The sequence below is a fragment of the Platalea leucorodia genome (assembly GCF_965183815.1).
Source record: "Platalea leucorodia genome assembly, chromosome: 1".
Classification (NCBI taxonomy): Eukaryota; Metazoa; Chordata; class Aves; order Pelecaniformes; family Threskiornithidae; genus Platalea; species Platalea leucorodia.
In genome coordinates, this window is record NC_138823.1 from 128225311 (window position 1) to 128242980 (window position 17670).

Sequence of the window (17670 nt, forward strand, 5' to 3'; positions counted from 1 at the left end):
ATGCCTTACTTTTTGTCTTATTGGGAAGGTTTCTTCCTTTTAATAAAAATATATAAGTACAAACAGAGGGATAAGAGGGAATTAAAGTAATATGATATGAATAGAATACATCACACCAAGCATCTCAAACTGTATACACTCACAGGAGTAATGAAAATTAAATATAACGTCATCATCTACTTCCCATATGAACAATCAAGGGAGTCAAAATCTAGCTAAACCAGCAAGAGTAAATAGTTTAGTGATGAAAAATTGATATAAAAAGTTCACTGAAAATATAAATATCCTCTGGGCTGTCAAAAGCAATCGGTTCAGCTCAATCTGGTAAATCTACTTTTAATGATAATGGCAACAACTTTTCCTTTTTATTACACTTTACATAAATTTACGAGCTTTATCACTTCAAACCAAATAGAATATATTTGTCTCTGCATCAGGGCTTGAAGTTACCACGTGTCTTGGAAACCTACCTAGAAATACAAGAATACAATGGTGTTTGTAACCCATTTCTGCTAGATTGGAATTAGACTTCTCGTATCATACCACTGCTGCTAATTAACAGGAAGAAAATGAAAATATAAAGACTGCAGCACTTTAAGTGGTATTTTATTTTTCTTAAATAGCTAAAAATACTCATTCATCATGGTTTATAATTATGGAAATAATTGCAGTTTAGAATGGTGATTTTTTTTAATTAATGCCTTTTATACTAGATTATATACTTACAAATGACCCCTGGTGAATTGGCTGGGACTGTGTCAGTTCAATTCTATAAGTAGTCAGACTTTTGAGGCCTCTGCAGAAGATGCTGAAAGGTTATTTGTGGTTATTACCTTCCAAATATCTGATATTTTTTCCCCAAGAAAACTACAGAAGTCAATGGTATGTATCCCAAAAGTGGGAACCTATTAATCCATAACCATATGTAACACTACTGGGAACACTACTAAAGATACTTGGTTTTACTAAAACACAAAGAAAAATGTTGGTAAATGTTATATACCAATAACAAGCCAATGCTATTTATTAACTAAGTGTAGTACTAACTTCAAGCCAGTTCACATAATTTTTGTGGTTATTTTTTAACAGAGACTTTTTGTCAGGACTTAAATTAAAAGCTTATGTCTCCATGAGCTCATTGATTATCACACCAATATATTAATAGGAAGCATCAGCTACATGTAAGGCTGCAGACATTTCAGGACACATTGCATCATGTCCAGCCTCAAAATCTACCCTAATTTCCTTTTCGTATCACCTTTGACCTGCCAAGCTTTACAGACTGAAGTTTCAAAAATGTTGCTGTTTTGCTCTTCATGTTTCTGCTCACAAAGCAAGATTACTCTGGGTTACTTATCATCTGGAAGAATGAGAGCATGCATTCCTATTACATTTCTGTCACTATTTCTGGAAATTACAGGTATATCATACAGGCATTATATTTCATACAGTCCTAGTTTATGACAACCAGCTTAATGTTTTTATGCTTCTGTCTTGTTTCCAACCATTAAGTCAAATCCAAACGTATTTAGTTATAAACCTGCCTTGCAGTACTGTGCAAAATCTGTTATCTCCATTAATTTCTCACGATTTCTTAATTTTACCAGCCAGTAGGTTTTCCTTCTATTCAGCTACATATAGTGCACCTTCTTTCTGAATAGACTTCTGACTTTCCTTTGTATGCAGAATATTTACAGTTAATTTCCACTCTTGAGATGCAAACCTCTTTTTCTTGCTTGCCAATTGCAAACATCTTTGCTCTGTTTATAGATCTCTGAAATTTATTATTATTACCCAAGGTCTTTTGTATTTCTTGGTTTTAATTACTATGACTTATGAACTTCTTCAGCTTCAAAATGATTTAAACAAATGAACAGTGAACAGCAAACCTCACAAAATTTCAGTCCTGACACAACCTGTAAGGACATATGCATTTCAAGAGGAGAAAAAAAGTATGGCTGTGGTCACACCAAGCACAAAGAAGGTGGTAAATTTATGCTCCACGTAGGCATATGAGTGAGAATCCTCATTCAGAATGGAACGGGAAGAAGATTTCACCCTGTTTTCACGCTCTGAAGTTTATCTAAAGTTTGTGCCTGAGTGCAGGCTTGCATCAACACAGTTTAACTCACAGTCAGTGTGCTTAGATTCACGTTCATATTCAGTCACCTCAACAGTAGTCCAGGAGAACAGGAACATTTATGATATGACAAGAGGCTTGCTGTCATAAGCAACTTAAGAGTTTGATGCCTCAAATTATTTACTAGTGATACTCATGACTTTGTAGAAGGCAAAGAAAAAAAAAAAAAAAGAAAATACAGTGTGAAAGCACTTTCTAAAAACACACTCAGGGTGCAGTGACTGCCTGGGAGGAAAACTTGAGTAAGAACCCTGGTGTTAGAGGAGGTCAAAGTGTGCATTCAAACATCTTAGCTTTAGGTAATTAATGTTGAGACTGCAGGGTTTTTTTTTTAAAGTTTATCCATTAGCAAATTTTAAATATTCTACTCCAGGTTAATTTTAAATTAAGAAAAAAGAAAAACAAAGACTCCAAGAGACCATAGCCTTCTCAGGCAGAAGTCCGATAATAAATAAACACACACCTGTTGTCTGTGCAGAGTCCTTATATTTAGAAAATACAAAACACCCTACATAAAATTTGCCGGTTTCAGTATTATATATAACACAGAACACAGATTCAGAATCTGTAGGACTTTCACTGTGGCAAATCAATACTATGCCTTTCCCCATTTTCTTTAACTTCTTTATAGTGGGATTACAAAAATCGCTCTAAAAATACCAGGGATAGGCCATTTTGATAATTCCTTTTTCAGTGTTTGTGGAAGAGTGGAGGAGTAGGCAACTGGAAATTAAGGTTTCTATTTTTTCTGGAATTGGTATAATTTGACCTCAGCTATTTGCCTCTTGGACTGAAAATAAATTTTCTTATTATACATCTCATATGTACAAAGACAGCCTGAATAGTTCTTTCAACACAGCATGGCAAAATGCCTCAAACGCCCATAGAACTTAAGAATTATTTGCCAATTAAGGATTTAGGAAGCAAAACCCAAGTAGGAAATACCAAATGGAATTATTTTACATAGTATAAAAACCATTACGCAATATGGTCAGCCTAGCATTGCTCATGGTTCTTTGTGCGAGAAGAAGGTTGTTTTCTAAATATAGATAAAAACGTGCTGCACTTAGCCAATAACTTATGACAGAGAGGTAACATATGCTATCATAATACAGTGGGAGTTGCATGACACAAAGAAAAGATGAGCAATACCACCTTCGAGAGTTACAGCCCCTTATTGCCATTATAAAACATCTTTATTGGAAGGGAAAATGCAATATTTGGTAGAGAGAAGAGATGAAGTACAAGGGCAAGTGAAATTTTTCATGGTGAACATTCAAATTTACAACGGAGCAATACCTTTCTATATGTATCCTGCTGTGCTCATGGTCCATCAAAAGACAGCTGTCTGAGGGTATGCTGCTTGATATACAAGGCAACGATGGAGTGACATTTTTAACCTCAAAACAGAGAAAAGGTTTTAAATAAGAAAATACTTCAGTGCACAACAAGCACTGAAATTCCTGTTCTCATTTCTCTCTTCCCTCAAAAGAATTTTGTTTTATGACTGTTTTGTCAGGGAGGATAATTTTACTGTCTGTCACATTTCATTTCAAGTAATATAAACTGCTAAAACAGACTCTAGGGCCTAAACTCCCATTGACTTTAAAGGGAGGGGGATTAGGCCCAAGCTGTTATTCTTTTGTTTGTTGAACAGGAAGCTGAAAATTCATGCCTGGCAATGTTCTTTTGAAATAACGTATGCTTTCACTTTTAAGCTCTTTGGTTATTATCTGACTCAAGGCAACTGTACTCTTGCTCCCAACTCCACTAAAATCCATGATAAAAATCAGGTTTATAATGTGAATCTGAGTACAGCATATGAATTCATTGGTATTCAAGATCAGCCTCAGGAAACAGCACTGAATTATGCTGGATTTTTACTTTTAACTAGTGCACCTGAAAGAACACTAGCTGAAATATTTTCGACTCTGTCAATGGGTGGTGGGTTATTTTGGTCATTGCTACCTTTTTTTGCTATGTATAAGGCTCTGCACAACTTTAAATGAAGTTTCTGTTGAACAATTATTTTCTATTCTTTCGCATTTAGCCTCTAAGACAAGTTCAAATGACGGAACACACAGATTGCCTGAAAGCAAGTGTGGTTAGACTGGTTTAAAAGAAAAAAAATTGTGTGCTATTAGGAAGGTGTTTTTTATATTTACTCTGCACTTTCACACCTTATTGCCTAGTATCCAAGGCTAATTCTGCCTTCTGATTTCTTCTGTAGCCCAATCACACTATGCAAGTCAAAGACAGACCTAGTGTCAACACTTGCACAGGCACTAAAGAACACTTCTGAATACAGAGAGGCTTCTAAAAGTTTAAAACAACTAATGCAATGCCTATCTAAAAAGCAATTCTTTCAAAAAAACCCCAAGATTCAAAGAACACGTTGAGCTGTGATCTAGGATTATTGTCACAAAAACCCCAGAACTGAGCTTCTCAGCTCTGTACTGTAAATTGTTAAGGGAAGCAGTATTAGCGAATCAATTTTGGCAGCAACAACCTGCCTTCAATTTTGCTTAAAAATAATTAAGGCATGCCATTACACCATCGAGAACTGGCACATTCTCAACTTCCATAAAAAACAATGGATCACAAAACCTTTATTTCTGCAAAATCATAGAGCCTTTTTTTCATCAAGTTTTCTAAACAGAACCAACCAGGAAAACAACAAGCTTTGTTGAAAAAACAACCTTTATTGACTAGTGCATAAACACCTGCAGCTTGACACATATAATTTAAAGCAACTTATGTGAGGATTTATGTAGGTCATTGCTGGTTATGTAGGTGTGTGTGTGAGATACTGGCCCTGATACAAATGATAAGCACGTCTCACAGTTTTATGCATACATTGGTCAGCCAACCCATAGAATGGCAAAAAAATGAATAGGAGCAGAGTTAAAAGGGCCTGAGAAAACGTGCAAAACCCCAGGTGCTACATATTTAGGTTACTGTGCCATCTACTTAGGTTTCTATGATCTCTCTAAGTATGGGTAAGTTGTAGGTGTGCGTAGGCTGCAGTCTTCGTAAATCACGAGTATGACTCCAAGCCTCCTCACAGACTTGGTGTGAACCAGCATTCAGCACCCTGAGATATATAATCTCAGAAAGCAAGTACCGAACTCTCTACAAAACTCTTGTTACCACATATGAACGGTAGGATAAATGCACGTACCACCGCAGATGTGAGATAATACCCATAGCGTGCAGTCACTAGAGACAATATATATAGAAAGCAATGTGGGATGAGTGGTAGGGCGGAGATGCGTTAATTCAGTGTAACGTTCAAGACAAGGTGGTGTGCCATCTTTCCCTTTACCACTAAACAAACTCAAATAACACTTTGTATTGTCCTTTCTGTCTGCAACATGAAGCAAATGCTTGGTGAAGACTCTTTTTTTAGAAACATCTCATACTACGGGTTAAACATAGGCATCTTCTTCTCACAGAGACATGCCCTATCTTGCACTAATCAGAGTTTGTGCATTTGTACTCACTTTCACCAGCTGACCTTGTGGTAGATTTCTTTTTGCCCAATTGTGGTATTCTCGCATGCAGAACTTATCATCTGCCTGCAGAATTGTGCTTTTAGTTCCCATATAGTTCAGCTGGAGCTCCAGGTACACATCAGAGGGCAAACAGCTTAAAGATTCATTTTTTGTTGAACCAGCTAATACAGATTTTGCTTCTTTAATAAATATTGTTACTACTGTTGCATACTATGAGCCAAACAGAGCAGTCTTTATTTGCTTTTTAGTTCTTATTCCTGGAAAATGATACAGGAAGAGAGTTAATACTTCTACTGCAGTGGAGAATAGATAGCTTTTTACTAAAGGCAGTTCGGGGACATAATACTGTTATATGCAGATACATACTGTAAATTACTTTATTTGTATTTGTCTGTGTGATTTATAATAGGACAGCCTTTTATTATATTGAATTTGATTTTACTTCATTTTAAACATTTCTGTGTAACCTGTATGAAAATGTTGACTATACTAAGTCCAGAAGTCCTTATCTCCTGTTCCTTATTTAGAAATCTGTGTATGCCAGTCAACAGATTCAAAACAATTATAGCATCTTATAACAAGTTACAGATGAGGCGTCATTTTTTTTCTGAAGGGAAAGAGAAGCACTAGAAAGAAAAGTAGATTCATGGTTCAAAAAAATATTCTATTTTCTCCTCAGCCCTTACAACAATGAAATAATGAACCTAAAGGTTTTTTTTTAACAAGTGGGAAGGACAAAAATATAATAAATACAGTGGATACAGAACTTTCTCATAGGACTCATCATAATGGCATAATGGTTATCAGCTGGAAATGTCAGATGGGATCTTTAAATGGCAATTGGTTCATGAACACAGATGTCAGCAAAGAACTAACAGATCAGTTCTTAAATGTTGCTAGACTGACCTTATTAATGGCAGTGATTTCATAGTCAGCTCTCCAATTTAGTGATACCTAATATAAAAATGGTCTGCAGAAATAAGATTGCAGTAGCTCAGACTAATATGAAAAAATACTGAGCAAGAGAAAAAGCACAATGATACTTCATGCATGGAGCATTCCAGTAAGTAAACTTAGGAATCATGATGGCATTTATTGCTCTTTCAGGTTTAGCCTGGATAAGTAATGATGTAGCTTCAGCTTACGGCATCATGTAATAGGAGGCTATCCATGCAGAAAGCATAGCCAAGAATGATATTAAAATGGACATCAGTACAGAGACGGTCAAACTTTTCCTGGATAGACCAGGTCATGTGTATCTGCAGTATGTTGCCAACAACGTGAAGACCACACCGTTCTCAGTGTTGGCTCTCATAGTCCATGCACAATTCCAGTTCCAAAGTTAGTTAGTTCATGTGGATCCAGCTAGAGACTGGCACCACATGCAGCGGGCACATGCTAGCCCAACACACATTTTGCAAGCAAATTTTCTGCTGGGGATAGATTTGAACTGTAAGAGCTAAGTCAGCTGCTCCACACTTAATCTGTTTTTCAAACTGTTGCCATTAAGCATCCGTTTCAGATAATTTTCTTAATGTTTACAATATTTTACATTAATTTTATATTCACAATTTTCAAGTTTTGAATAAAATCTGGGAGGAATATGAAAGTGGAGTAGTTCTCCAAGTGAAGACATTTTTCCTGAGATATCGGAAAATGAGTTTATTCTGGCTAATACTGGCAGCTAAGTCAGAAAACAGATATGGACAGACACCGCTAAAAGGAAAGTACTTATAAGAGATTCTGCTGTCATCCTGTCAAGTATATATTGTTTATAGATTTTTAATAATAAAAACAAATAAGCAACATCCCAAACAGAAACACACAAAAGTATATTTGTCAGCACTCTAAATTCTAATATCAGAGAAAGAATTATTCTAGCATTTGAGTTCATTCCGTCAGTTTATGTTTTCAAGGCCAGATTAATAATACAATAAAGAAGCAACATTTGAAAGTTTCCCACTAGTTCCTGGTTTGGTCACATAATTTAAGGCAGATTTTCAAGTCTTCCATGCACATTGCAAGAACAGTTATAATCACCATTGCTTCTGCTTCTAATATCCAAAAAGATTATGTACAATTGAGATGACATCAGTGTGTCTAAAAGCTCCTCTGTTTTAGCTGACTGTATCAAATGGCCTAATAAAAGGTTTGATCTGTCCCAATTGGCCTTGCCACTCTCATACAGTTTCTGTCATTTTGGGGTTCTCAGAAAATCAATAAATCCTTAAACAAGGATTAGTATTAGATATAGAAAAAATATTCCTGTTTTTAACAAAATCAACACTGTGAAGAAAGTGAGGAATACCAACTGTAATAAATAATATGCTGCTACAGTTATCTGCAATCCAAAATCCCCAAGGTATTTCAGAAGCAACAATGAAATAGTCTGCAAGGAGTCCAACATCACAGAGAATTAGGGACTAATATGCCTCCCATTTTACAAATGATCAGTTAGCTTTTATCAGAAAAAAAGACAAAATTGCCTTAAAATATCCTGGCATGTATTGATAATGCAGTGCTAGGACTTACTGCTAATGAAATATTTGTACTGCTGTTATGGGAAGACCAGACAATGTAGGTGCCTGATAGAAAACAGAAAGAGAAATATTTGCCAGACCCAGGCAGAGAACTCATGAAGTCCCACCTCCAAAGGTAGTGTTTTGACATACAGACATCCTTTCCTCTTCCAGAGATCTTGGGCCATGTTCTGTTCTCATGCACACATTCCTTGGTCTGAGTGAAGCCAACGAGACGGGTGCTCTTGGATGTGAACACAGTCCTTCATTCTCAAAGCTCTCAGTTCATATAAAACGGACTAAATAAACTACGTCTTTGCAAAAGATTCAGGAAAATAGCCGTCATTTTCTTTTGCTATCTAAGCAAGTGAAAATTTATATGTATAAAAAGAAGGAAAGGATTGTCCTATGTCAAAGGTGTAAGTGGTTTTGCTTAAATGTTTATGGTGTCTCAAGACTTAGTAATATATTTCTGTGTTTTCTGCACAGTGGTAAGTCAAAGATAAAAGAGACTTCAAGCACTGTTTTGAAAATTCTTATGTGCCTATTTACTCTTCTGTCACTGTAAGGAAGCAAGAAAGAGAGTAAACGGTGACATTGGACAAACCTGATCATCTTCAGTTCTTTATTCCTTGACATATTTTGCTAGAGTGTAACAAGGTTTTCAATAGCAGACTTCTTCATATTCACATACATTTCAAAATAGATAATATTAAGGAAAATTAAGGGTGAACAGAAAGAGCACAGAGCTCATCCATTTTTAAATCAAAATTTACTGACGGTCCTACTGAAATAGATAAGATGATCCTTTTTAACTAGGGCTAATTTGGTAGGAAAAAATTATAATGAAACAGTTAAACACCAAATGAAAGGGTCAACTGCTTGCAAGATTAAATGCTAACTGATTTTTATTTTTCTCCTGGGCCTCCACAATGGAAATTTACAGCAATGCTTTTGAATTAGGTGCCTTTAAAACTTTGGGCCAAATTCATTTCACATGTAACCCCATTGACTTAACGAGGCTGTATCAGGAATAAATTTGGCCCAAAGGGTTTTTAATATGACCTGAAGAGCCAACTACAAATAATATAGTGCCGCTTAGTGGCAAGGAAAAAAGTTTTCAGTATGTGAGATACAAAGACGTTCAGGCATACAGATGATTTTTCTGGTGCTATTGTTATTTGGAATTTTGATACAATCTTATCTGATAGTTTCCAGTTACATTAAGCTCATTATTGCCACAATATTATATGCATCTTTTAATATAAAAATACAAAAATGTCTCCAAAGAGGGAATGAAAGCAAGCCCTTGTAATTAATGTAGCATTAAGAACACTCCCTTCACATTATATCTTCAAATTATAGCCATTTTCTAAAAAGGTTAGAATGCCTGTAAAAGGCATAAATATCTTACAGCTATTTGTATTTCTTATGCTTGAGTAATGTGTGTGTCACCTTCCTGAAAAATCATCCCTCAAAAAGGTCTACAGTATTTCTTTTGTTTAAGTACTTACAGTTATGAGGAAAGACACCTATACTTAACAGCATTTTAAATGGCAGTATGTAACTCATTATCCAGTGTAATAATATTCTATTTCCAGGAAAGAATGAGGTAAAGACAAGATGGTATTTCAATAGAAATAATAAAAAATAACTCCAAAAGGATCCACAATAGATTATGTGGCCCATCAACCAGTTGCAAAGAGGATGATGCTTATATTTCTCCAGGAAGAACCACTGCAAAAGACTATATTTTGACAATATATCTAAAGCCAAAGACAAAATGCATTGACACCAACAATGAAAATAAAAACCTGATGTGTACAATGGGAGCAAAATTGGTCTCTGTCTTCAGAATACAAGAGCCGAGTACAAATTTTTGTGACTAATACTTGCTTGTTTATAAGCACTTTTAAATCCACTAAGGCTCATTATCTCTGATTAGGTTAAACAATCCTTCGGCAATCATTTAGCTGCCATTCATGCTTTAATCCTTTCTTTTATACTACAACTGAAACTTGCTATAAGAGGACTTTAATAATAATTCTGCAATTATATTGTTGATGAGATTTGTACTTTGAATGGGTACACAATTTATATATACATCTTTGAATATTTAAAGTGAAGAGACAAGTGACCATTGCCTATCAGATGTGGATAAATAAATAAATACTATCCTATAAAAAGAGTTTTGTAGAATTAAGTAAGATTACATCTAGTAACTTTCATATTCTTATATACCCAGTATTGCTAAACCCAAAGCATATTACAAAACGCATAGTACTGAATCACTTGACCTGCAGTAACACCAACAAAGCAGTAATTAACCAGAATCTGTCTTTAAGAGTAAAAAAAGAATTCTCCTATGTCACCTACAGCAAAGCTTGTGTTTCTATTGACTAATGAGTGAAAAAGTGCTTTAGAAAGACTGAGCTACTCTTAGTAACAATCAATAAATTGCAAACTATAATCTTACCTAAAGTAATTTTCGATGTTTTCCTGACCTGATTTATCTGCGGAGTATTTAGGGAATTCATTATAGTATTATAACACTATGATGTTAGAGTCAATCAAAGATGATTCGCTAGAAAAATATTACATAAGTCAGGAGGCAGCTACATTAATATTTTACTTCAAACCAGGAACAGACTTTGAAGCAGGTGTCCTGACTGTCCCCCACTTACCAAAAATCACAGAACTATAGCATAGTTAAGATTTAAAGGGTTCTTTGAAGGTCTCCTAGTCCAGTGCCCTGCTTGGAGCAGGTCCATTTAAATCAGATTAGTAATGGTTTTGTCCAGTCAAGTTTTAAAAATCTCAAAAAATGGAGATCCCACAACCTTTTTGGGAAACTTGACCCAGTAACTTGCCACCTTCATGGTCAGGAAAAGTTTTTATTTTTATTGAGTTAGAACTTCCAGCTTTCCAACTCCTGTCTGTTGTCTTTTGTCTCAACATTGTGTAAAAGAGACTGGTTCTGTCTTCTCTACAAACTCCCAGTAGCTAGTCAGACAACAATAAGATTCCTCTTGAGCTTTCTCTTCTCAAGGCTGAACAAACCTGTTTTTTTCATCCTCTCCTCACATACCATGTGCTCCAGCTGCCTCCATCACACTCACTGCAGCAAGTCAACATCTTCCTTGTACTGAAGAGCCCAAAATGGACATAGGAATTCAGAAGTGAGGTCAGAAGTGCTGAACAGAGAAGAATCACTTGTCTTGACTTATTGGCTACGCTCTTGCTAATAGAGCTGAGCCTTCTTTGCTGCCAAGGTGCACAGCTGACTTGTTCAACCTGTTGTCCACTAGGACCCCCAAGCCCTTCACTGCAAAGCTGCTTTCTAGCCAGTTGGCCCCCAGCCTACACTGCTTGGGGGAGGGAGGGACACTTGCATTTGCCTTTGTCAAGCTTTATAAAGTTCCTGTCAGCCCATTTCTCCAGCCTGTTGAAGTGCCTCTGAACAGCAGCCTTACCCTCCGGTATATCAACTGCTCCCTCCAATTTGATGTCATCCATAAACTTGCTGAGAGTGCACTCTGTCACATTGTCCAGGTCATTTGAAAAGACTTTAAACAGTATTGGCCCTAGCATTGAACCTTAAGGGACATCATTAGTTTGACCAGTTGGACTTTCTCCCTCTGATAAACGTACTTTGGGCTAATCAGTCCAGACAATTTTCTAGTCATATAATTGTTCACATATCCAGCTCTTATCTCATCAGTCTGGCTAAAAGGATACTGTGGAAGACCATACCAAAGACCCGGATAAAGTGAGAACATACCCTACCCACCACTCTTGTCTTGACCACAAAGCCGGTCACCTTATCATAGAAGGCAGTCAGGTTGGTTAGGCATGATTTGTCCTTGGCAAATCCGTGCTTGCTGTTCCCAATCACCTTCTTGACTTTGACATGCTTGGAAATGGTTTCCAGGAGGATTTGTTCTATAAACTTCCAGAGGACTGAAGTTTGGCCGGCTGGCCTGTAGATCCTTGGTTTCTCTTTCATGTCCTGACTTTTCATGTCATTTGCCTTTTCCCAGTCTGTACTTTGCATCATGAAATAGCCTGAGAACATATGATCTGGATTATTTCTGGATGAAACAAGAAGTTGTGCTTCAGGAATGCACCTAATGTACTCCAGCTGCTAATGGGTCTTCAGTTCACAGGACCACAATAGAGTTATTTCCGATTAAAACCTCCAAAATGCACATAGTGTTGCATCTCCAGGCCCCAGCATCAGATATTCCCTAAGCAGCTTGTGACTTTATTTGCTGATATTAGTCTGCTAGGCAGAAATCTGGTTTATCTTCTGTTTCAAAAAAAATTTAGTCAGGAAATTCTGAATGAAATAAATTGAATGAATTTTGTGATAAAAGAAATAAGCATAACGCCTTAAATGAATAATTTATTCCACACGTTTAACATGCCATATGTGGATGAGTGCATTTATTAATAAAGTTTCAGCTGTGTAAGTTAGAAACATATAACCTCAAGGAGATGGTCCACTGTGAGTACTATCACTTGTTTGAGGATGATCAAGTATATTAATTGTATCATACAAGGTCACTGTAATTTCATTGCAACTGTAATATCTTTTTATTTAAATTGTTATTGTCAACACCATCAATTCTTCTTATTTCAGCACTGAATTTTCAATTCAGGAAAACAACGGCTATTTTTCCTCCCAATCAGTCTTAATGAAAAGTATTTTTTTGTGTTTTTTTTTTTTTATTGGGAACAAGCTTTTTGCTGTTTATTTCTTCTCCAGTTTATTTTTATTGATAAATAAGTGAAAAAGCAAGTAAAATTTCCAAATGCTGAGGCCCCCGTGAATGGTTTTGTTACACTGTGTGTCTGGGTCTGTGGGAGGGCAAGAATTTTTCTGCACTCAATAATTTCTTATTTTCAGTTAATAGACTGAGCTTTGTAAACTTTAATAGCAAACCTCAAATACTGTCTAATTAAAATGGTTCTAAAACTCTTTCTATGTTCAGATATCATGTCTGCATCCAAAGTGAATGACCCATTTGTTCTTATAGCCTAAGTTTTACTGCTTATAGGTTAATCATATAGGATTGAGTAAATCTCCCTCATCTACAATAATCTCGTAGAACTCAATTTTATTTAGTCCTATGCCAATCTGCCAAAAAGATTAGTTGTTCTTAATTTTATAGATATCTTCTGTTATCCTTAAAACAGAATCATGACAATTTACTATGCATTCAATCAGAGCCAGGGGAGTTATACTAATTGATTTGCTGTTTCAGGTCATAAAACATTAAATCCTGGGGTTTATTAGGACATGAAAATTCTTTTAGAATTTTTTTCACTTAGAAAATTCTTGAGGATTTAGGCCTTTTTATGTGTACTCTATAAACATTAGACCTGAGCAATTTTCCAGTGTCAACAGGTCTTCTGACCTAGCTTTATGTTACAAGGCATACTGATTGATTTAAATGGATTTCAAATTATTGAACTCTATGCAATGCATCCATATCGCCTTAAGACAAGTGTGTTTCAATTTAAAGAAAGCCTATTCTTGATGATTTACATGAAAAAACACTATGACAACAAAATAAATAAACTTTAAAAGTCTGCATTATTCTGAGGAAACTTAGGTACATCTGTGCCATTTGAAACATTATCTCTTAGTGGAAGGTAAAATTTGGAGACTTATTGGCTGTGATAGGGAGAAAAGATTTCCTTCCATTGGTGTTAAGTATATGTGTCTTTGAAGGCAGTCTTAATCCCAATATAGCCCAGTTTTTTTTTTTCAAATTAATAGGAAATAAGACTACATGAAAGCTGTGCAAAGTGGTTTGAGGAGTACATATGCAGGATTAGAAGTTAAAATATTCCCTTGGATCTTGAGTTCATGTAACCCAGACCATCAGACTCTACCTCCCCACTAAACTGAACCATTTCCAACCTTCAATCATTTTCAACCTTACAGACTGTACAACTCCAAGCATTTAAGTTTTGTCCTCTACACCTCCCCAACACACTGGATAATTCTGAAAACTGTTGCAGAACAGTATCTATTATTTAATTCTTTAATTGATACCCTTGAATGACACTGTTTCCAACTCAGAAAAGTTTATGAAGCTTAAAAACATCTCAGAAACCTTTGATACCATAAGCTAATAAGCTGTTTTACAGCAATACACTCAAAATGCAGGCTAAAATTGGAAGTAGAGTGTGTACCCACTAGAAATGTATTCAGAACAGCCATCTCGGGGCGGGGGGGGAAAAGGCACACCACTGATAGCGGCATGTCAGAAAATCCTTAGAACTGGTTTAACTCAGCTGCAACTAAAGCCATTGATTATGATGTAAACGAAGCAGAGCCAACACTAAGCATTTTCAAAGTCTTACCCTAATGCCTAAATGTATCATTACTCTCTCAAATATTGAGATAGTAAACACGTAGTACTGACAAATAGAGATGTTCTACTACACCTCAGTCAGAAGAGCTGACTCATGCATACTCTTTAATTTGAAGGGTCTCTTTGTCTGGAGACACTGGTAAATTAGACACAAAAAATATAAGATTTTTAGCTCTCCTATCAGTAAACAGAACATGTAATTTTAGCAGTATAATTATGGAGAAGCTAAGCAGGTGTCATGGTCCCAGGCCAGGTCATCAGAAATATCTTTAAATATTAACCAAAGCAAAGCAGAGAGAAGATCAAGGCTTAGCTTTCAAGTTACAATTACAAACACAAAATGAGTTCTTAATTTTGTAGATACCAGGTCTGCATACAGCATTAGCCATTTTCCAGTACATTTCCATTAGTAATGTCTTTGCTGATTAGTTTTTTTTCTAAATTAGCATGTTTATCCATTAGCATATCAATATTGCTGCCAACCATCCTCTTAATTTTTAGTTTTCTTGTTGCAACAAAAAAATTGCCAATAAAAGCAAGCTTTACTTGAAGCCTTAATTAAGTCTAGTACAATTCTTTTTTCTTTCTTTTTTTAAGCTTTTTTAATAATACTGTGTAATATTTACTCAGATTATAGATTTGCTTTGCTCAATAACACCACTCACTTGAATAATCAAAAACTTCATGTTTTTGTTTGGCACGAACACAAACTATAGTATTTTGCATAGTTTGGAGACGTTCTAATGAAAGCCTTCCTTAAAAATCAGAAAGTCAATGTCATCACAGTCAAAATTGTTTTACATCATTTCTGAAGTTCATGTTAAGAAGCAGTAACAGGTAAAGAAGAGACTGTTAAACATAAACACAGCAAGACCTATTCTGATCTCCTGTACACTGTCTTGCAATACCGCTCCTGCATTAACCTGCAGAGATGTTTCTTATCAAAGTCTTGTGTGCAAAAGAAGGGCCAAGCCCACTTCTTCCAAAAGATTCTTTTTGTTCATATTCCTCTCTTTTTGTATCATACTTAATTCTTTTCGTTGCTTTGATGTGTTCAATTACATTAATTTCAAGTCAGTCACAGCAGAATAGCTAACACTATGTTTAACAGAAGTATACAGAGAGCTGGCTTGAACATACAGCAATGCCAGCTTCTACTGACGACACTGTTATTCAGGACAGATACTCTTGTCTGACATAATTAAATCTCGACGGTAATTATTTCTGCTGATTCCTGGTAGACTGCTGTTAACGATACGCTTATCCACTTTCAAACACACTATCTTATTAAACTAAATGCATGCCAGCAATTACAAAGCTGTACTTTTTAAATTTGGGGTTCTCTAGAATTCTTTTAAAAATGAAAAGATAAACCTTTCCCTAAAAGGATCCCCTGTGTTTCAAAACTAGGAGAGCTTAGACAGTGCCTGAAACTCCAACACCTGATGAGAGAGAAAGAGAGAAGGCATGTTTGTGTGTGCACAGTACAGGCTGTTGAGAAGTTTTTGTTTTAAAACTCAATAGGTCAATAACTCAATTTTTATTAAAGTTATAGGAAAATGTTAATTCTCACTGTTTGTTGCCATCTTCTTCAAATAACAAGTTCCCCTGAGCCATCTTGTTAATATATTTCGGACAAAATGGGTATTTCCTATTTTATTTAGCTGTTTGACGGTGGGAGATGCGAAGACTTCAGATAATAGTCATGCTGAATCATTAATATTTGTTTTTACCTCATAAGGTTATCAAAACATGACAGAAAACAAGTAAGGAATAAAGTTCAGAACAAACATAGAAACCAAATTCCTTCTGAGTTATTTCTGAGACTCCTAAGCCGAATGAGAAAAGTAAGATCAGATCTGCCTCAAATGTCTGAATATTATTATTAAAGATTACCTTTAAACTTCTCCAGTATTCATATCTAAGAACATAAAATATTTTCACAATACAAGTCCATTTACCATGAGCAAATGTTTAAACAAAAGAACTAGGAATCTTAATGAAGCACCCTCAGGAAAATGTTTAAACTTTGCCCTTAAGTTTGCTTTGTTCACTAATAGGCTTCTATTTCTAGTACTGAGTAGGAAGGATAGGTTCAATGTGTTAATAAGAAAAAAGTAATAATATTTAATTAATTCTGGCTGAACACACATGGTTTAATATACTTGGCAATATCATTCTATCACATGATATGATAATTTAATGGAACTTTTTTATTTAAATTGCTGGCAAGTTTATGAAATTATAAAGCAAATAGGCCATGCACTTGGGTGTAATTGACTGTATAAATGCGTTTTATACTATACTGTTGGCAAATTAGCCAATCCCTGTCACAGAATCAATTATTATCTAGCTGTATTCTGCAAACACAATAGCAGAAATACAGCATTTACAGAAAAAACCACTACAATTGTTAATCTTACATTGTGCATCTTAAAGTCAGGCAATAAACATTCATACGCTGTATAATCATCTTACAATAATGCTGCTGCCAAATGAGTGCACACTTAAAGATTCCTTGTTGTTGAAGGAATTCTTTAACTGGAGGTGGTGTTTTTGTTTTTATTTGTCTTTTCCTCTTCAGATCAGTGGAGTGAGTAATACATGTGTCAGTGATGCAAAAGATATAAGGCTTGACTGCATGACTGAAATTTCCAAAGCTACTTAAGGGACTTGAACACTCAGTTTCTCTTGGTACTGCATCCACTCTAAGCCCCACCTAATGACAACTTTGATAATCTGAGTACTGTAGCAAAAATTACGAGATGCATTCTCCATGTTTTTAATGCATGCTGTTGTTAAAGAGATCAGTGAGGGATTCTGAATGAACTGGACACTTAAAATATTCCTTTCCAGTTCTCATAATAACACGATTGAAGTTATTTGTCTCTTTTATATGTCTCCCTACAAGTAAGCCATATCTAAATTATAAGCAGTGTTTAACATAACAGCTTCTCAATGATGTAAAAATAGAAACAAAGATGAACCCGCTATGTTAAGGAACTCAAACACTGCTGTTCTTGAAGACTATATCAAAAGCATAGTGGTTCTGAGCAAGCAAAAGTCAAGAAGTCTGGATTGCCATGTCCCAGCATTTCTTCCTGTTGCTA